This window comes from Mustela erminea, chromosome 2 (genome assembly GCF_009829155.1).
Source record: "Mustela erminea isolate mMusErm1 chromosome 2, mMusErm1.Pri, whole genome shotgun sequence".
In the NCBI taxonomy this organism is placed as follows: Eukaryota; Metazoa; Chordata; class Mammalia; order Carnivora; family Mustelidae; genus Mustela; species Mustela erminea.
Window position 1 is genome coordinate 58,659,720 of NC_045615.1, and position 23,025 is coordinate 58,682,744.

The 23,025-nt window shown below is 35.1% G+C and overlaps 1 protein-coding gene across 3 annotated transcripts in view; it reads right to left on the reverse strand.

Moving 5' to 3' along the window:
* The window catches only part of EMCN (endomucin), a 135,253-nt gene that overhangs the window by 105,567 nt on the left and 6,661 nt on the right, over positions 1–23,025 (reverse strand). The gene's annotated exons all lie outside the window — the stretch shown is intronic.

A 23,025-nucleotide genomic window follows, 5' to 3' on the forward strand; every position in this document is an offset into this window, starting at 1 on the left:
CGAACTTTGGGTTTTAAGAGTTTCAACTTCTTGAGGCATAAAAAGAAAAAGGTTGTATTTAATATTTATAGGGGTGGGAATAGGAGGGAAAAGGAACAACCTAGCCATACTCTCAGACTTTTAGACAGTCGTCACACCATCCCTCTCTCTGGGCTGTAAACTCCGGCCAGAGAGGAATTGTGGTTTCGAAGCTAAAAAAAAAAAAAAACTTCTCCCAAGAAAACAAGATGCTTAGGCTTCACGCATTCTTATAGGCACCAGCAGACTTCACAAGCAAGTCTCCTGGGCCCATCTCATGACTTCAGCAAGAGGATGAATTTGGGGGGGCCCTTTCAGTCCCAGAGGGAACAGCACTGTCCTGTCCCTTCGCTGGGCTCCAGAGAAGGGCAGTGATAATAAAGGAGAACATTCTCTGTTCTCTCTCTAATGGCACCTCCAACTTTCTTCTGAATGTAGAATGTAGTCACTTGAGATCTTGGGTCTTAAGTATAAGCTCTCCTGACAGTTTTTTTCTCAGAAGGAAAGGTCTCACTAGACACTGTTGACCAGCAGATCATGTTCATTTAGAATTTTAACTTATACCCATGAAATGACATGACCAGGAGATGGAAGCAAGACCCAAACCTGGCAATTCTGATGTTAACTGACCGTGTAATGTGGTGTGAATCACTCTACCTCTCTGCGTCTCAGTTTCCTCTCTATAAAAAGTATCTGTTGAACAACTTCACTTCAACAATAAAATTGTATTTCCTCTAAGATGAAGTTGCTATGTAAATATCCATTATGGCAAATCATTTAGTGCAAGTTGCATTTCTATATACCTATGGAAACTTGTACTTTAGCAGTCATACACAATGGCTTTATGGAGTCATCAACTTGCTACCAGGGAGAAATCTGAGCCCAAAAGGGAATTCTGTATTTCAAGAGGCAACAGTGACTACATTCATTTGCAGTCTGATAATGTTACCTGGACTAAATGTAGTCCCCTGTAGGGTGTTGGTCTACCCAGAACTAGAGGGAAATGTGAAAGACAAACTTTGAAATAGGCGTTGGGAATATTTTGTTTCAGAGTTCTCTTTTTTTTTTTTTTAAGATTTTTTTTATTTATCAGGGAGAGAGAGGGAGAGCGAGCGAGCACAGGCAGACAGAATGGCAGGTAGAGGCAGAGGGAGAAGCAGGCTCCCCGCCGAGCAAGGAGCCTGATGTGGGACTTGATCCCAGGATGCTGGGATCATGACCCGAGCCGGAGGCAGCTGCTTAACCAACGGAGCCACCCAGGCGTCCCCGGAATTTTTTTTTCAAATAGAAGAGCAAGTGTAAGAAGAAATACTTTGTATAGGTGAATTAATTGCTACATGAATAAATAGAGCCCATAGCAAATAAGGTAGTCAACTCCCTCTCACCAATGTGTGTGTGTGTGTGTGTGAGCACACATGCTCATGTTTATATTTGATTAGTGACAACTGTATTTCCAAAATTTTTGTCTGCAGCATTACATTTGAAGCCAGAAAACAGTATTTAGCTAAATTTTAGGTATCTTATTAATAATTTCATCTACTTTAATTTTTGTCTTCTCTAAATGTAAAGAAAAACTCTGTCTGATTTAAAATGTTGTTTAGTTTATTATCAGCTGAGAAACTATACTTTTAGTTATAAAGGGGTAAAATAAAATAATAAAAGAGTTATTTTTCTTTTATGAGAAGTCAATCTTTTCTTGCCCTGAAGAGAGTTGCTTGAAGGTATAAAACAACTTTAAAAATATGCTTTTTGAAGATTTTATTTATTTATTTCAGAGAGAGAGAAGGAGAGAGGGAGAGCGAGTGCAAGCATGAGCCAGGGAGGAGGGGCAGAAGGAGAAGCTGGCTGCCCACTGAGCAGGGAGCCGGATGGGAGACTCAATCCCAGGACCCTGGGATCATTAACCTGAGCTGAAGGCAGACACTTAGCCAACCAACTAAACCACCCAGGTGCCCTAGGACCAAAAAACAAACAAACAAACGAAAATACCCCCCAAAAAAACCAAAACCAAAAACCCTTTCAATGATAGATATCCCAAGGACACAAACTCATGTAACAGTTACTTTCGATTACATCAGCTGATTTTAACAACAATTTTGTGAAACAGTTAAACAGACACAAGTGTTAACTACACTTTATAGACGAAGAAACTGAGGTCCTGGTAAGTGACTGAGAATTATTAAGATGCAGATTTAGAAGGTGTTAGAGCCTTCCCTAAACACAGATGTTCTAATCCTAATTATCTAATTTAATTATCATGTTCTTTCCCTCAATACTGGCTAGAATCCCAGAACTGTAAGCTCACGTTTGCAGTCGTGGTACTGTTATGCCACTACTTTAATGACTTTAGAGTACCTAATTTTTCTCTAATATTGTTGATAATTGTTATCAAAATAATTGTAACTAATGAACATATGTAAAATACTAAAAGTAAAAAAAAAAAAATCAGTAGTATTTCATCTGTTTTTGGTTGATCCATAAGTGATTATTAAATAAATCAAATCAAAACAAAATCTCTTAGCTCAAAGCTTGGTCTTATCTTGTCCATGACTACAGCATTAGGGTGAAACAATTTTAATAACAAATTAAAAAGGAAGAAAGTCAACTTTTATTGTAATAGCAAATCACACAGAAAATTTTTGAACAGTTTTTGAAGCTGTGACTTTTTTAGTCTCTTTTTCACGTTATTTGTTACTTGTCCTGGATTTAGGGTGACATTATATAAATAAATGTTTATTTTCTTTTTTAGGGGTAAAGTCACCGTATTATTGTAAATATATTATTGTTTGGTCTCACTTAGCAAAAATCACTCATTACCTTAGTCACATCAAAAAAACGATTTTACCCTCTTAATTTTATTCACATCAAGTTATTTTTTAATATATATATATATCCAGTATCCCCATGTGAATGTAAGAAAAGACACTAAATAAAGGAAAATAATCTCTTAGCAAGGTTATTAAACAAGGGGCCGTGTAGTGTTGGTAGTCATAACAGCAGGGTTCTGGGGCCATGCTGTCCAGTCCAGGCCCCTCCACTGACCAGTGATGTGACTTTCTGCAAATAGCTTCATCTCTTTAGCCCCAGTTTTCAAAATTTTGGAAGCCTACTCTATATGGTTTCTGTACAGATCAAACCACTGATATGCCTCGAAAGGTGAGGGGTGCAGTTAATAGCTAGGTTACACTTGAATTTATTCTGATAAAAAACTCAGTGAACTGAAGCACCTTTTAGAGTTCTACCGTTAGGTCAGATAAATTATGTTTCTGACTTCCACTGCCCCTAAATACTTGATTAACTGCTTACAGGGCCATGTCCCACATAGTCAGCTGGTTTGTGCTAGAAAAGTCTGAAAAAGCTGAAGCTCTTCCCTAAATCATAACCACATTTTCCCAATTATGTCCTAACTTTGACAACCACTTTGCCAGACTTTATAAATTATTTTTTCATTATTCTCATTTTCTAATGAGAACCTGATTATAAGTAGCAGAACAGAAAGTTTGCAGGATAGAAAAAAGAAAATTGGAAAGTTGGTTTCATGTATAGAAGAAAGAGGTTTTCATGCTGTAGTCCTTGGGCACAAGATTGTTACCATGCTGTGGGCATGGCATTATTGGGATCTGCAGAGTTTCTGGCAGGGATCACTAAGTCTCACACGAGTACCAGCTGACGTACGCAAGTACATCAATACTACATTGTACTGTACAATACTGTATTGTATACCCCAAACTTATATAACTGCATGTTGACTACACTGGAATTAAGATAAAATAAAAACTTTAAAAATCTGTATTCACACTAATTATTGTCTGTGTATTAAAAAAGATGAATCAGACATATCATTTATATTGTTATTAATAGAATACAAATTTTAAGTAGTTGCTTAGTATTTAGCACCATTCTGCTTCCTCAGATAGTGGGTGCAAATATTAACCTACTGGGAGGGGAGTTTGCAACTTTCCCTTGTAAATAAGGTGTTTCTTTTCAAAAAGTTTGAGGACCACTTCTTTGTGGATCTAAGTATCTCAATAACAGTAAAATTTTTAAAATTTGACTGAAGGCATTAAAGGCATCACAAAACAGCCAGAATTTGAAATCTTGTCTTATCCACTGCAATACAAGGTCAGGGACACTTTTCAAATACGAATGACTCATACTTATTAATTAGAAACAAATTAGCAAAGACCAACAGAGTAGGGGACTTAGAGCCCTTTTGGTTCTAGCATATACCAATTCTGAGTGCTAGAACAAAAGTGTATCTTTTCTTCCTCTGAATCTGTCTCCCCACAGTTCCTCCACACTGGAGATGGAAAAACTGTTCTGAACCATACGCCCAGTAGGAGTCCATCATGTATTTATATAAGAACAAGAAAGTAGTCAAAGTATCTGCTTTCTGATTTCAGGGTCTAGCTTTTATGTATATTTTCCAAATTAATATTTTGAACATTCCATTAGGACGTCAACAAAGGAGTCATTTGTGGTGGGTTAATTAAATCGAATACATTTAAAAATAACTCTGCATGTTGTGGGACAGATGCAGCCTTTGGAAAAAGAAGGAGCCTACACTGAACATTGCAACAGATTTTTGTATTTAATAGTAGGCAACAGACACATTTCCAGAATATGCTTTCAAATCCTGGTTGGGAAATGTCTGCTCTGTGACAGCAGGAGGAAAAAAAAAAAATCCATATATAAAGTAAAGGAGAACAAGAAGTAAATTATAATACTTTTATTTCTCAATTACTCAAATTTACTTCATTATTTAAAAGTAGTGCCCCATTGCATGATATTGTCCAATTTCACCTAGAATAATGAGCTACTCCAAGAGCCTTCCTAAAATGTAAAGACAGAAACTAGGATAGAAAACTTGCTTTTAGCTAATTACAAATTGTCAGGCATACCCTTGGAAGAGGAAATTTTGGAAATTCAAAAGGATGTTCGGAAATATAATAGATGTGATAGAAAGGTTTGGAGAGAACTGAATTGCTCTGCCAAATGAACTCAGTGTTTTACCCCAACAGTAAGAGAAAGACATGGGAGAAGAGGAGAGAGAAAAGGCCAAGGAAGAAGGTAAAGTGTCCAAAGGACTTTTCAGACCAAGGATACATAATACTCTCTTAATTTTGCATAGCTCTTACGTAAAACCTGGCCTTCCAGTAATATCAGCTACTAGGCACAAAGTCTGCAAATTACCCATCAAGACTTCAGTTAAGTGGATCTTTCGGGCCTTGCACGAAAGAAAGGGGAGCTGTCCTTTGGATTTTGCTGAAGTGGAGTTAAAGAAAAGCTCACAAGAAGCCAAATGTTGTACCTGATTTGAGGGGTGCAGGAGGTAGAAAGAAAGGTGGGAGCATGAGAACCTACTCCTTCCCCTGCCATGAAGGATTTGCAGAAACGCAGGGCATTGGGCTTGTACCCAGAGGAGAAAATAAGTTGAATCTGAACATGGTTTTACTTTAAAGGCTTTACATTAAAATTGAATCTGAGTGTGGTGACATCCAGGTGACACCTGAGTTACAGAAAATGATTTTCTTGTTTTATTAAATGTTAGAATGAGAATCATATTTGCTAATTCATGATTATGACAATGCATTTATTGAGAAGAGGATAATCATAAATTTGTTCTATAGAAAATCCTTCCAGAGTAGGTCCTAAATTGTTTGCTTCACACAGGTGGAAGGAGAGATTATCAGAACAAATAGACTCTACAGAAAAAAGATTTCAATACAGCATCAATAATTACTTAAATCCGAGATATTAGCAATGTTGAGCAAAAAAAATATTTCCTAAGTGTGAAGGTTAGCATTAGTTCACAGTTGACATTTACCTGTAAACTGCTTTATTTTTTTTCTGGTTTTGATGACAGATTCATGCCAAAACAAATTTATTTTCCTGACAAAGTGACAGAACTATTAATAAGGGAAAACCAATAGGTGTAATTTCACATTATTATCAATATATAATTGGTTTCCTTTATTGAGAATTCCTAAGAAATACAGTACTCTGCATAAACATGGTTATTAGTTTAGAATCATTATGTAAAACATACCAGAATGATAAATTTTCAAGCAATTCTAGTAAATAGCATTAACACTTATCTGTGTATCTTCAACTACTAGTATAGTATTTAACAACAAGCCCTTATTAAATGTTAATTAAATGACAAATGTGAGTAAATTTTTCCTGAATAGTCAGAATTTTCAAAATATTGTAATTATTCTATCATTTTAAATAGAGGTACTACTGTCATTTTAAATAAAAGTACTACTTCCTAAAACTAGAAAGCAAAACACTTGGGTTGATTTTATAGTGAACGTATGACTCATTGTTGAAACTTCATATTGAAATAAATTTTCTTTTTCAATATCCCTTTGGCTATTCGAGGTTTTTCTGGTTCCATATAAATTTTAGCATTATTTGTTCCATTTCTTTGAAAAAGATGGATGGTACTTTGATAGGAATTGCATTAAATGTGTAGATTGCTTTAGGTAGCATAGACATTTTCACAATATTTATTCTTCCAATCCAGGAGCATGGAACATTTTTCCATTTCTTTGTGTCTTCCTCAATTTCTTTCATGAGTACTTTATAGTTTTCTGAGTATAGATTCTGTGTCTCTTTGGTTAGGTTTATTCCTAGGTATCTTATGGTTTTGGGTGCAATTGTAAATGGGATTGACTCCTTAATTTCTCTTTCTTCTGTCTTGCTGTTGGTGTAGAGAAATGCAACTGATTTCTGTGCATTGATTTTATATCCTGACACTTTACTGAATTTCTGTACAAGTTCTAGCAGTTTTGGAGTGGAGTCTTTTGGGTTTTCCACATATAGTATCATATCATCTGCGAAGAGTGATAATTTGACTTCTTCTTTGCCGATTTGGATGCCTTTAATTTCCTTTTGTTGTCTGATTGCTGAGGCTAGGACCTCTAGTACTATGTTGAATAGCAGTGGTGATAATGGACATCCTTGCCGTGTTCCTGACCTTAGCGGAAAAGCTTTCAGTTTTTCTCCGTTGAGAATGAATTTTCTCCATTTAATGGTAAATCATTATTTCTTATACTTTATTACTAGTTGTAAACATATCTCTACTCTAATGTAAACTCAGTAGTGTTGAATAGTGGATAAATTTGGATTTATGCTATTTTTCCTGATATAGGGTCACTTCAAAATCTGGGAATCATTTGTGGGGCATTTTCTCTATGTTCTTAGCATTTTTTCTTACCTCCAAAGAAACTTCTGTGATACTTGAAAACACATTCTTCGTATTCTCCTGGTGACAAAGGTTGAGGTAAAATGTTTTTGCTAAGTTCAGAAGAGTCACTAACCAACTATCATAGTGTCCTCAGAACTCTTGTTCATTTTAACAACCTACTAGCAAAGACAAAAGAGATAGTAAAGAAAATGCCAAAGTTGGCTCAAGCTCTCTCCTGACGTTTAATCTCCAGGAAAATGTGCCCAAAATTTCATCCACTCCTGTACCACCTTTGTGAGTTTCTTCACATGCTTCACTCTACTTTACTCTATTACTTTATTCTACCTTACTCTTTTCCTTAAAAGTAAAATCACTTTTTAAAAATTTAATCCAGCTTTTAAAAAGAAATATTATAAGGGTACCACAAAAGAAGAGTAAGATCTCTGGTCATTAACCAGAAAAATAAAAACCATAAAAACAGTCATATTCCATAAAGATACCATTAACTATGGTGGTCCCATTCTTGATCCTGCATGGTCTGTGTTGAAAAGTGAAATTAGTGTTAGGCCATAACAAAAATTTAAGAACACAAAACATACACTGAGATAACCAAAAGTACAATAGAGATTTGAGTCCAAATTATTTAATTCTCTGACATTTATCCCCCAAATTATCTCAGGCATGCCAGCTATATTCATTATATGCCCTGGAAATATTGTTTTAGGTGAAAGCTTCTTAAGGCCACCTAATTAGTCATAAAGTACCTTGAAATGCAACAAATTATAGCTTTTCCATATAGCAGAAAGTCAGCCCTAATTATTTTCTGTCCTTCTCTTTTCTCCTCAAACTAGCATACTTGTTCCCATCTGCTTTTAAGAACCAAAGTCAATTTATTCTTCTCCTACCCACTTAAGCCCCCATGTTGCATCACCACTTCCTCATATCAGGGAGATCATATGATAGTTGTCTTTCTCTGCTTGACTTATTTCGCTAAGCATGATACGCTCTAGTTCCATCCATGTTGTCGCAAATGGCAAGATTTCATTTCTTTTGATGGCTGCATAGTATTCCATTGTGTATATATACCACATCTTCTTGATCCATTCATCTGTTGATGGACATCTAGGTTCTTTCCATAGTTTGGCTATTGTGGACATTGCGTGGTGATTCACAGACCTGTACCCCTGGGGATAGAGTATTATGCCTCCATCAGAAAGGATGAATACCCAACTTTTGTAGCAACATGGACGGGACTGGAAGAGATTATGCTGAGTGAAATAAGTCAAGCAGAGAGAGTCAATTATCATATGGTTTCACTTATTTGTGGAGCATAACAAATAGCATGGAGGACATGGGGACTTAGAGTGGAGAAGGGAGTTGGGGGAAATTGGAAGGGGAGGTGAACCATGAGAGACTATGGACTCTGAAAAACAATCTGAGGGTTTTGAAGGGACGGGGGGTGGGAGGTTGGGGTACCAGGTGGTGGGTATTATAGAGGGCACGGATTGCATGGAGCACGGGGTGTGGTGCAAAAATAATGAATACTGTTATGCTGGAAATAAAAAAAAATAAATAAATAAATATTAAAAAAAAAATAGTAAATTTTCCATCCAAAAAAAAAAAAAAAAAAGAACCAAAGTCAAAGCAGCTTAAAGCCAGCATTGTTTTAGGGACTGAAAATATAGGTATAAAGTAAAGGCTGAGCTGGTGATTAATAATGATGTAATGTCTTAAATATACCATAGACCTACATAGAAGCCTAGTGCAATCAAGTTAGGCCTGAAAAGCTTCTGATTTTTGTCTCTTATGCCATTTCATCAACAAACTAGACAAACTAGAAGGCAGCAAACTATAAAATCAATTAATGAACAAAACTAGCACAACATTTCAAATGAGTCTGACCTTTGCATTTTAAAAAATAATCCAAATCAAGTTTTTAAAGGATAGTATGTTGAACTGGATTTTTAGTATTTGGGATTAAATAATAAGGAAATGAATAAATATGAAAATAATTAGATAAATCATTGTTTATTTATAAGATAAAGTTGAGTTGCAATAAATATAAAGTGAGCAACAAAACAGCAAAAGCAAAGGGTAGACAAATTTAATAGAATAGTATAAAGAAAAGATGTAAAGCGAAAGGAAACTCCAAGTAAAAAAGAATGAATTAATATAATATTTTATCTTAAATTCATACTTGCAAATGGAACTGTAGTGATAGATCAGGTTATATAACTAAGAAGTAACAATTGCTATTTTGCTCAATAGTGGTTAGATTCTTATTACAACATTAATTCAATTTGATCTCTGTGTTTTGAACAAGTAGGAGCAAAATCGTCAAAGAGGAGGAACTAACGTGAGTAAAGATGGAAATTGGATTCCAGTAGGAGAAGAAAAAGGAGTTGGAATGATTTACTGTTTAATCTGAGAAAGTCTGAAATTATATTTAATCCTTTCCAAATTTGTTTCTGTAATATCATTTGTTTCTCTAACCTAATTTTCCAATATGTGTATGACAGTGAAAAGAATTTCACCTTAAAATTTCTGAAGTTTCACTAGATGAAAAAAATTACCAATTATTTTACCAATATTCAGAGATGTAAATGGACAAATACAATTCATTCACAGCAATTCTTATATAAGCAATTTCTCATATAAGAAATGCAAATGATAACTAAGCCAACTTCATTAGTAATATATTTACAAGGAAAATAACATTATAACTTCCATTAATTACAGTGTATAACTTTTAAATTGTCTATGTTAGGGGGCACCTGGGTGGCTCAGTAGATTAAATGTCTGCCTTCGGCTCAGGTCATGAACTTGGGTTCTGGGGATTGAGCCCCATGTCCAACTCTCTGCTCAGCAGGGAGCCTGTTTCTCCCTCTCCCTCTGTGTGTTCTCTCTCTCTCTCTCAAATAAATAAATAAAATCTTCAAAAAACTAAATTACCTATGTTGGACTATAGAAAAAATTATGTTGCTTATAAAATTTATTGCTACTAGGAGCGCCTGGGTGGCTCAGTGGGTTAAGCCGCTGCCTTCAGCTCAGGTCATGATCTCAGGGTCCTGGGATCGAGGCCCGCATCGGGCTCTCTGCTCAGCAGGGAGCCTGCTTCCCTCTCTCTCTCTCTGCCTGCCTCTCCATCTACTTGTGATTTCTCTCTGTCAAATAAATAAATAAAATCTTTAAAAAAAAATTTATTGCTACTATAATTATTTCAGTATTATAAACAAGGTGATAAAACATTATTCTTGTTCTATCTGCACCACTTCTTCAACAGTAAATTAAAGCTTTGAACTTTAAGACTGTAATAAGGCAAGACATATAATCCTAAAGATGTTTTTCACTTTACGGAGCAAGTAATAATGGATCAGTTAAATAAGTTCAGTCAGTATAATTAAACATGTACTGTGTGGATATAGCTTGAGAGAAAATAATTTAACTTGAAATCTAGAAAAACTCCCTTGATACAGGAGTTCTTCCTGATCTGAATGTCAGTCAAAGTTGTATCAAACACTAGAACATATTACAAGTTTGAATGATGGCACTTATATTAGCCACACATTGCTGTGTAACAAACCACACATGTCTGACAAGGGTTGTTCATTATCTCACAGTTTTTGCTGGGAAGTAACTTGAGAGCAGGTTTGAGCAAGTCTGGCTTTGGGTCTCTTTGAAGATAGCAGTCTGCAGAGATTGCAGCTGGAGCAGCAATCAGCTCAGGGTGTGATGGGTCTGCAAGATCCATTTGTGAGGTGGCTTATTCACATTGCTGGCAACTTGATGCTGGCTGTCAGTTTTACTCCAATAGGTCTCTCCACCACGTCACCTGACTCTTCTCACAGTGTGATGGCTGGTTTCCCCCAGAGAAAGCAATCTGAGAGACTGAGGTAGAAGCTATAATGTCTTTTACTGCTTAGGCCTTGGAAATCACACAACATCCCTTTCACGGAATTCTATGAGTCAGGCAAGTCAGCCCTAATTAAGTGTGAGAATTTTCCACCCAAATGCTTGAATACCAAGAAGCAAGGCTCATTGGAGGCCATCTTTGAAACTTGCTACCACAGTACTTGAAATTTGTTAGATTACAAGAACAGAAATGATTAGATATTAAAAAATGAATTTCTGTATTTTAGAAAAAAATCTTCTAAGTTTTATATATAACCTGAATCTACCCACTCAACTTGCCCATTATTTCCCCACAGATAAGCTGGTTTCTTTGCCATCTTTTAAATATGGCATTTTTATTTCCTACTCTGTATTTTTGCTCCTTTTTAGAAAATTTAATAAAAATTTTATAGAATATGGATAATTCTTTTCTTTGAAATTCTGCTAAAGTTGTACCATCTGCATGAAGCCTTATTTATTAGTTCTTTCTAAGATGACTATCATCTCCTTAGAATTTCTATATTTTATATTCTTAAACCACACGATTAAATACTTAATGAGTACTTTTCATTAACTTAACAGACAATAACTGAGAATGCCCACTTTGTACTAGGGCTATACTAAATGATGGCATAAAATGAATGATTTATTTCCCTTACCAATCCAAAGAATTTACTTGTATATCTCATATTCATGATACTAATACTTAATATATTAACTCTGTAAGTGTATTTTCAAGTTGGTAAGTGTAAGCTTTTTTTTTTTAATGTTCCCAAATACAAATTTGTGTGCAGAAAATGTTTTATAGATGTTAATTCAGTTTTGGGAGTATATATTCAGCTATTATTCAATTTATTAATATGAAATTTTAACAATCATTTTAGAGACCTTTTAACATTTAATCCTATTTAAATATTTGGTTAAATTTCCTTAAATATGTAAAACTCTATTAGTAAATTGAAAATATTTAACATATACCAGTTTGCCTGCCTTTTAGGATTTTGTAGAGATCAAATATATAAAAATACTTTGTAAACTCCTAATTTATGCATAAATATGACATTATTGTTATTAAATCATAAGGTCAGTTGTGCTTCTGTATTAAAATGATTCAATAGAAATCTAAGCACTTGACTTTGTTCACAAGTACTTTATTTTTTTTATTTGAGAGAGAGAGAGTAAGGGAGAGAGAGAGAGAGAGAGAGAGCACAAGTTGGGGGAGGGGCAGAGGGAAAGGGAGCAAACTCCCTGCTGAGCAGGGAACCCAGTTGGGTGCTCCATCCCAGGATCCTGAGATCACACCAGAGCCAAAGGCAGATACTTGTTTTATCAACTGAGCCACCCAGATGCCCCTGCTCATAAATACTTTCAATGAATATTTTATTATTTCTTAGAATGGCTGTGAATATCTTTAAACAGTACTTCCTTACCTGAATTAGATGGAGATTGGAGAATGTTGAATTTAAATGAAGTTAAAGACCTAGGAGGATTAAACATTGTTCCAACACATGAAAGCCTGTATTGAACACAAGCAACATAGCAAGCAAGCTTTGATTAGGACTTTGCAAGATAGGTTTCAGCCTCAAGGAGGTCTTATCTAAGATCAGAGATCTTGAGGTGCATTGCTAGACATGAGTTCTCAGGTCAGCATTTAGTCTGATGGAGCAAGACTTACAAATAAATGAGTGCATATTAAATTAAAGAGGATGAATGCCTCTGAGTGCTAAAATAATTATAGAAAGACAGAAAGCTAGCTCAGTACAAGGTGAAAAACCCAAGCAGGGTCAAATCCTACATGGAAAGCTTCTGACCCTAAATAAGTAAGGGTGAATGACCACCTAAAATTCAAGAGAAAAACAGAATGAGATTGGGGGAAAATGATAACATCTAAATAAAAGCTTAAAGTATACAGTTTCAAAAAAAAAAAGCATACAGTGTCTCTTAAGAGTTTGTACTACAGATGTGGTGGGGGCAGGGGGAGGGTAAATGGAGAATCACAAATTTTGTATGAATAGTGACAGTAGAGATTTATTTAGTAAAAAGAGATTGCTCTTGTCATCAAATGCTTCAGAAGGCTGCTGATATTTCTCTCCATAGCTTTTTTTTTCTCCTTGGTATTTCTTAAGGTTTTCTGATTAAATATATTCAGCTTCTGGTACATATTTATCACTCTTGAAACCTCAAGGAGTCTTTTTTTTTTTTTTTTTTTTCCTCTTTAATGCCTTTATTTTTTTTTTTTTTATTTCCAGCATAACAGTATTCATTATTTTTGCACCACACCCCGTGCTCCATGCAATCCGTGCCCTCTATAATACCCACCACCTGGTACCCCAACCTCCCACCCCCCGTCCCTTCAAAACCCTCAGATTGTTTTTCAGAGTCCATAGTCTCTCATGGTTCACCTCCCCTTCCAATTTCCCCCAACTCCCTTCTCCACTCTAAGTCCCCATGTCCTCCATGCTATTTGTTATGCTCCACAAATAAGTGAAACCATATGATAATTGACTCTCTCTGCTTGACTTATTTCACTCAGCATAATCTCTTCCAGTCCCGTCCATGTTGCTACAAAAGTTGGGTATTCATCCTTTCTGATGGAGGCATAATACTCTATCCCCAGGGGTACAGGTCTGTGAATCACTCAAGCTCTGTATCTTATGCATTCCTCCTAACTTTTGTTACGATTATAAAAGGGTAACATAAATGGAAAAGTGAAAAAATATAAATATGCATATTGTGAATAGATATTAGTCAGAACCTGGTTTAATTATGACCCAAATTAAGAAATAGCTGGAGTGTAGTGGGATGGGAGGGAAGGGGTGGCTGGGTGATGGACATTGGGGAGGGTATGTGCTATGGAGAATGCTGTGAACTGTGTAAGACTGATGAATCACAGACCTGTACCTCTGAAACAAATAATACATTATGCATTATTTAAAAAAAAGAAATAGAATATTCCCAGGAGTGCAGAAACTTCCAGAGAATATTCTATGAATTGTATCCCTCTCCCACTGTTCTAGAGGTAATTTGTAACTAATCTGATTTATGGTAATTATTTCTAGCCTTGCTTTATAGGTTTATTGTCTATTTGCACATCTGAATATGATAGAATTTAAACTTGACTGTTCTTAACTACATAAATTACAATATATTGTAGTATTTTTTGTTTTGTTCAATATCATCAATTTTAAGGGTTTTTTTATTTTATTGATTATAGCTCCAGTACATTCATTGTTGTTGCTGCCTATGGTTTATTGAGTGAATAAGCCATAATTTATTTATCACTTTTGTAATCTATAGGTCTTTTAGCTGTCACTAATTTTTATCTATCATAAAAAATATGCCACTATAAGCATACTTGTGTTCCGTTTTTGTTTTCCCACAAAAATGAGGTACCTATTTAAGACTGTTTTCGTTTTTATTTTTAATTTTCCTTCCTGATTTGTAGTTTTTTCTACATATTCTAGTTGCATCTTTTTTAGTCAGTTTTATCCATGTCAAATAACTTTTCCCATTTTGTGGCTGTCTTTTCACTTTTGTGTGATTTCTTTTGATAAACATAATAATTAATTCTAATGTAACAGAATATATGTCCTTCATTTATGTTTAGTGTTTTTTTGTATGTGTTTCCCTAGAATAAAGTTACATAGATATTCTCTCATATTTTCTTCTTAAAGTTTTAAAGCTTAAATTCTACATTTACATCAGCATGTAATTCATCTGGATTTAGCTTTTGTGTATGTTGTTACATGGGAATCGATTTTAATTCCTCCCTAGAGCCTACCTGATTGTCCCAGCAACATTTATGAAAAAGGCCAATCCTTTCCCACTGCTCCGCTGTACCATCTTTGTTCTATATCAAAGATCCACGTATCTGTAGGTCTGTTTAAGCGCTTTCAATTTTATCCACTGATCTATGTGGCATCAAAGCCGCCACCATTGCTTGATCCTTCTACCGTGCACCAGTTCCTCAGTTTTAATTACTATGTCCTTATTATGGGACTTGATAACTGGTAGAACAAGTTCTCCTTTTTTATTTCTCTTCCTTAAGAATTACTTTTAAGATTTTCTTGACTTTATGCATTTCCATATAAAATTTATATTCACAGTAAAATTTAGTGGGACTTTATTGTAATGATATTGACTCTCTGGATCGGTTTGGAGAAACTTAACATCATTTAAACACTGGGTTACCCAATCAATGAACATGGCTCACTTTTCTAACTTTTAAAGCTTTCTTTAATCTTTAATTTTGTTCAATAAATTTTATTTTTTTACTTTTAAGAATCATGTCTATCTTAAAAAAGTCATGCATTATTTATAGATATTTGGTGTTCTTTTTTTGATCTTTTTGTAAATTGTATTTTGCTAAATTTACTTTTTTTTAAATAGCTGTTGATAGAAATACGATCAATTTATATAAATTCTATATCAAGAAACCTTAGTTAGGTATTTAATTCTAATAATGTATCAGTAAATTCTTGTAGATTTTCTACTTATGCAATCATACCATATAAACTTTTATTTTTTCTTTTCCAATTATTTTAATATTTATTTTTATTTTTGTTTTATAGAACTAGATAGCATATTTGGTACAATGTTTTATAAAAGTAATATTACTGGGGTTCCCTGGGTGGCTCAGTCCACTAAGCCTCCCACTCTTGATTTCTGCTCAGGTCATGATCTCAGGGTCGTGGGATGGAGCTCACACATGGGGCTCCACACTTAGCACAAAGTCTGCTTGAGATTGTCCATCTCCCTCTGCCCTCCCCCACCACCACTTGTGCTCTCTAAATAAATAAATCTTTTTAAAAAAGCAATATTACTGGACAAGATTATCTTGCCATTTGCAGAGGAAAAGCTAATAATTCTCCACTATGCACGATGATTGCTGTAGTTTTTGCAGCTACTCTGTCAGATTAAAAAAATCCCTTATAGTCTTGTTCCCTAAATGTTTTTTTACAAAGAATAATATTGAATTGTTACAAGAGTCTTTTGATATTTGTTCGGATGATTATATGTGGTTCTCCTTATTCTGTCTATCTAGCGAATTTGTTGATTGGTTTCATAGTTATTGGATGGGTTTTTGTTTTGTTTTGTTCTGTTCATTTGTTTCCAGGAATCACTATGCCTAATGTGGAGCTCAAACTCACAGTCCTGAGATCAAGAACCACAAGCTCCACTGCCTGAGGCAGCCAGGTGCCCTGACTGATTTCCCGGATTTAAACCAACTTCACATTGCAAATATAATCCCAACATGGGCACATTAATGTTTTGCTGGATTTTAAATCTTTTTTCATAATGAAGTTGGTCAACAGTATTCCTCTCTTTAAATACTCCTGTCAGGTTTTGATTTTAGCCATAAGCTTACCTCATAAGATAAATGGGGGAGTAAAACTTCTATTTTAGGACTCTGGGAGAATTTGTGTAAAACTAGATTTATTTATTATTTGAATGTTTAGTATAATTTTCTGGTGACACCAGCTGGACTGAGATTTTTCTTGTGAATATATTATTAATTGCCAATGCAATTCTTTAATGGTTAAAGTCTACCAAACTTTTGTATTTCTTCTTGAGTTAGTTTTGAAAGGCTTATTTTTCTTGAAATTTGTTCATTTTATATAAATTTCCGAAATTATTGACTTAAAGTTTTTCATGATAACCACTTAAATTTTTAGTGGCAACTATAGTAATGTCATCTTTTTCATTTTTCTTTGTTTTTTCTCTTCTTTTTCTTGATTAATATTGGCAGAAGTTTAACAATCTTATTATATACAGAAATTTTCTGTTTTATATATATTTTTTTCTATTTCATGAATTTTCACTCTTACTTTTCTTAACTTCTCCTGCCTACTTTGTTTGGGTTTACTTTGTCCTTTTATTTCTTCTTTTCTAATGTGTATATTTAAGACTATAGTGTTCCCCGTAATCATTGACTTAACTCCATCATACACATCTTGGTATAAAATATTTTATTTCTCTTCATATTCAACATATTTTCTAATTTCCATCATGACTTTTTTTCTACAATCCCTAGGTTATTTGTAAGAAAATGTCTTTATTTCTAAACATACATAGAATTTTATTGTTCTAATTATAATATTGATTTATAGCAAAATTACATTAAACTGAGAAAATACACATTCAAGTTTTTAACTGTTTCAGAGGAAATATTGGCACAGAATACTTGGCACAATATGTGAACAATAAAGTTTTATTTGGTTACTAATGTATGAGAAATCACAAAATTATGAGAGAAATAATCACATATAATTTTTCAAATAAAATAGCTAAAATCTGCTCTGTGGACACTTGAATCCCTTTTTCACCCTGGAACATAAAAGTGTGGAGAGAGATACATAGATATATTTTTATAGGAGGCTATTGCAAATTACTTCTTTTGAAGAAATATCGAATTCCTTCATCCCAAAGGAGCAAGACTGGCCTGGTTCTGCTATTCAAACCTCCCTTAAAATATGTTGTTCTTATAGTTGAATGACATAGGGACAATGACTCATATCTGGTAAAATCAACAGAATGAAAGACTGCTGGCTAGCTGCTTTGGTGTAGGACCAGGGGACTTATTACTATGCTGAGAATGACTGCCCCAGCAGGGATTATTGCAGAAAGAGACACGTGACTGTCTCCTGTAGATCAAATGAAGGGAGAGAGTGAGAGAGTAGACTTAGAGCTGTTTTAAATCCTGTTCCTCAGGGCTATTTAGAGAGTTGGGCATTTTAGCATCTGAAACTCTGGGTTAACACAGGATTACCAGGGTTGTGGAATGAGAAACCAGTGAACTCCCAGAATAAGGATCCGTTTTTAGGAACCAAAGACCTGCAAAGAGAAAGGCCCAAAAGCACACCTTTGAGGAACCCATGAAAATGCACCACTCTAAAGCTCTGGGCACAACTTATAGTGCCAGGTCAAGTAATACCTTTCAATCAACTTTCTCACTCCTTCCTCACTCTGTTTCCAACATAGAGTGATTAGAAGGAAGCTGGAGAGGGGACAAGGAAGCAGAAAAAGAGACACTGTAAAGATCTCACTTTGTAGACTAGAATAGTATCTATGTGCCTATGGAGATTTCAACACTTCAAATAATATTTGTCTTGGCCAATCTAGTTTCTATTATACAAACTAGTACAAGCCAACAACAACAACAACAAAAACAAAACAAAACAAAAAAGGATCACACTGAATTAATGTCAAATTCTCTCTAAAAGCACTAGACCCTAGCAGTTTTCTTTAAAAGTATTTAAAGGTAAACACCTCTGGTCATTTTGTGGGTATAGAACAATGAAAAGAATTCAGATGGCTAGTCAGGAAATTGGAGTCTAGTCTAGGATTTCTCAGAATGTATGTCCATATACCAGTGTATAAAAATTATTTGTAGTAATTGCTGGAAGCATAGTTCTATGGATTTTACTGGAAGAAGTCTTGGGATCACAGGGTTGAGCCCTAGGACAATCTATTTTTAACAGACACCTTAAGCATTTTTTATGAGTAATAAATGTTAAGACTTACTGATCTCAGTTCTAATGTGTGTGTCCTTGATAATGAACCCAATAACAGCAGCCTGTATAATCCCCTAGGCAATGGCAAGGAATAAATAAGATAATTGATCAAAAAGTACTTTGAAAAATGTGAAGTATTTTGCAAATAGAATGGATGGAGAGATGAAGGACAGGCAGGAGATTTAATGATGAGAAGAAAGAATCTGGGATGTCTCAGTGGCTCAGTTGGTTGAAGTCTCAGACTCTTGGTTTGGGCTCAGGTCATGATCTCAGGGTCGAGGGATCAAGCCCCGCCTTGGGTTGCACCCTCAGTACAGACACTGCTTGAGATTTTCTCCCTCTCCCTGTGCCCCCCACCTTCTCTCTCTCTCCCATTCAAATAAATAAATAAAATATAGAAAAAAAGGAAGAAGAAGAAAAAGAAGAAAGAATCCTACCAAATACCACGTCTATTAGAGTGGCAAGAGTGGCTAGAAGGCCTATGGGGAGCATTCTTTCCAAACTATTGGACCATTTGTTACACATCCTTCTCCCTCCCCTTCTCATTCCTGGTATTTCCCCATTCCAAATCTCTCCGAGAAGCTTTCTCTCTTTCTCCTAGCCTGTGGTACCTTGTCAGTCTCCTTTAATCCCATCTTTTCTCTCAATCTCTTTCTGGATATCAATGAGCTTCTCTTTCTCTCTCTCTGTCCTTTTTTTTTAAATCCCTCCCACCATCATGTGTCTCCAGTTTATATACAAATAATACCCCATGGAAAATGGAAAAAGCGGTCTTTTGTCGATGTGTACTCTGAGAATTGTCTCTCATGGCAGAGAACTGACCCTTTACATGAGAATCAGTTACTATCTTACAGACTTATCTGAAAATTCCCAAAAGAAACAAACATTAGGGAACAGAATTGAGCATCTTGGTCCAAAGTGAACAAATCTAGGAATAACAGGATGAAAGTGAAGCAAGATAACTTGAGGCAAAATATACAGAAATCACTTGTTACAAAGAGATCATACAACTGTAGATCTGGAAGAAAACTTCAATATCATTTAGTCAAACTACACTCTTATTATTGATGGGGAAATTAAAGACTTTAGAGGTTAAAATATTTGCTTGGTTCAGTCACACAACAAGCTTCTGACCCCTGGTAACTAAGACCAAGAGCTCTTGACTTAGCCAACAGTATACTCCACCATTGCACAGGGCTGGCTTGTGACACTGGTCAGAGCTCAATGAAAAAAAAAAAAAAATTGTTAAATTGCCAAATATATGCATACAGCTAAAGTAGACTCTATGTAATATACTAGTAAATGGTATACACATTGTAGGTGCTTTCTGTCTTTATTTGGCAAAGTAAAAACTTGAGAACTCCCTGTCAACTGTTCAAAGGGCATTTGTTTATTTACCAATCAATGGAATTTTTAAAAATTAGGAATAACTGAATTATCTAATGCCTTTGCCTCTGGATAGGAATCGAATAAAGTTAATTACTCAACACAGTGAGTGAAGACCTCAGAGTTAGAGTGGTAAAACTTCAAATCAATGCATCTTTACAATTGCATTTTCATAATTTTGCATTTTGGTAGGCATAAGGAATAGTTTTATCTGTTTCAGAATTACCCAATGAATGATACACAGAATTATAGGATACCATTTTTTTCTCATGAACAAGAGACAGGAATGACTCAACACCTGCATTCTGATACACCATTCCTATGTGATTTGAATAGTCCATATAAACCAAATGCAGGCATATTCTACTATTTAAACAGCAATAAGGTCAGTTTCATAAAACAAATCACATTGGTTCAGCCAACTGAGAGTATCCCAAAAGACACTCACAGCTTCTCCACTATACAGGCCAAGGACAAAAATTAATATTGTCCTCAAGTTACTGAAAACAAATCCAGGAATACCTTGTATATTTCAACTCTGCTGACTTTTGAAGAAATACAGTTCTCCAAATTAAAGCAAGGGATAGTTAGTAAGCATCACTTATGTGTTCAAAGATAGGTCCTGGGGAAACGATATCAATTGGACATTGTCTTTGTTGCCAACAGATTTACATTCAGTTAGGCTGTAAACAGAATCTAATAACAGGTTTTTAAATGGTTTTAGCATTGTCATTTTTCTTTCTTCTACTTCGCAAATCTATAGAGTTGTAAACTTTAATATAAAACTTGTACTCAACAAATGAGGCTGTTGGGAAAAGAAAGAAGAAAAGAAAAATAATAAGAAGCTTCTGGATTCACATAATTTCATTATCTTAATCTCCAAAATGCAATAACTATCAATCAATCTTTACTTACTTAATTCTGTGCATTTAAAATAGTGGGTCTCATTTTTTAAAACTGTATTTGCAGGCAGAGTTAGTTGAGGGACGTTTCACTGTTCGAGAGAGGAGTTCTCACAATGGCCATGAGCTGGCAAGTACAGGAGTGGCCTCTGAGCCCTAGGGACAGTGTCTAAGAGCTCAGTGTTTATGTCCTCACACTTGCCAAATGCCCTAGGAGGACGATTTCACAATTCATACCAAGGAAAACAAGTTCTTTTCCCATTTTAGTTAAAAAATAAGCTCAATGTAAGATACAAATGGTTTCCTGTGTTTTGTGTGTGTGGTTTTTATAACTTAAGCATTATTTCAACACACGGTTCTTTGAATACGTAGCAGCCATAGAGAAACATATAAAGGTATTATAGCCAAAAAAGCAATAGTGGAACGGCCATTATAGACCAAGCCAATAAGGAAAAATTCTCAAATTTATGAAATGTCTTCCTACTTATCCCTTGATTTTGTGAGTTAAATGTTAGCTTGTGTATCAATAACTAATATTTAAATAGTAATTTATGACTTACAAAGCACTTAAAACAGGTTTTTGGATTTCCATGTAACTCTAATACTGTGTCAACAAATATCATTTGTCTCATATTTAGATAAAGAAATAGAGGCTAAGAAGTACTTAATATCTTGATCAATTTCAGCACACTAAGAAGCTAGACCCAAACTTGTTTCTCACATTAAAATCAAGGTTCCTTCTACTAACATTCCACTTCTCAGATTAAACAGTGCTCAGTGCTAGAAGACAGGTAATAACGTGTGAGAATGTTGACAATTCCCAGACTCCACAGTTAGAATCCGCATTAAAAATAAAAATAATTTTATTTATGAATTTCAGGGATTAGTGAGTTAAATAACCTACAAATCTGGAAAACACCGTATACAATCTGTATATAGCAAATGGTGCCTTATATAATGTGATTAAAATATCACTTGGCAATCACCTTTCTAGTATCTCGTACCAATTCTTCCATGAAAAATATTCATGTGTTGGCTTTTCATTTTGTGAGAATTAACATAGTAGTTATTTAAATATTTGCTGATTTTGCATTAGAATCAGTTTGGAAATAAGTCAGTTTATCTAAGGAATGGGATATAATAAGGTATAGGTCTCTGAGTTCCCAAACTCAGCAAACCTTCTAGAGTTCTCACATGCATGACACTATGTTGGGTGCTTTATGTACATCTCTTCACGTGATCTCCCTAATACTCCTACGAGGTAGGCACTGCACTCATCCCACTTTACAGCTGAGAAAACTGAAGGCGAAGTAACTTGCCCACGTTCACAAAGACAGTAAAATGGGAGAGCTGGAATTTGAACCCAGACATTCCGGCTCCAAAAGAATTATAAATGTGACACTAAGTGATTAATTCACTAATAGTTATTTCCTCTGCTTGTTTTCTTCTCCTCCAAGTCCCATATCAGCTGCACTCACATTTATCTTACAAAAAAAATTATATATATTTTTCAACTAAAGGGGTAGGTAGGCAAATACCTGCAACTCCTTTCAATGCATCTTCTACTAGTTAATTGAATCAAACGTCTGAAGAGGATCATTAACATTAAGCAGAAACTCATTTGTGGCACTTAGTTTGTGGTTTAAAGGTGTGGAAGATGTTAGGCGAGGCAGCAGTGGCTTCTGAATTTCTCAAGTGCCAAGTTTCTCTCCTTCCTCTCTTCTATTCGAAAATCTCAACTTGCTACAGTTTCACCACATTGGAAGGCAGCAAGCTATAAGGAGGCTTTTGAAGAACAACATCCTCTGGTTTGATTTTAAGCCACATTGCTCTAGTATAATTTTATAGCCTCGCTTCCTAATTATTAAAGTGGGAATCATAAAGTCGGCCTTAAATGCTGTGATGGAAGGAATCTACATGAAGGGCCAGACACGATGAATGGTAGATGTCAGTAGATGTTGTGACGGTACTCACCTGGGTTCACTTGGATCCGATTCAAATGAGTCTGGGTTTTGACCCAGCTAATTTGGGTTCAAGCCAGAACATGACTGAGTAGACAGATGTCAAAAGCAGTTCATATTTCAGATGGGCAGCACACCAAGAATAAAATCAATGACTCCAA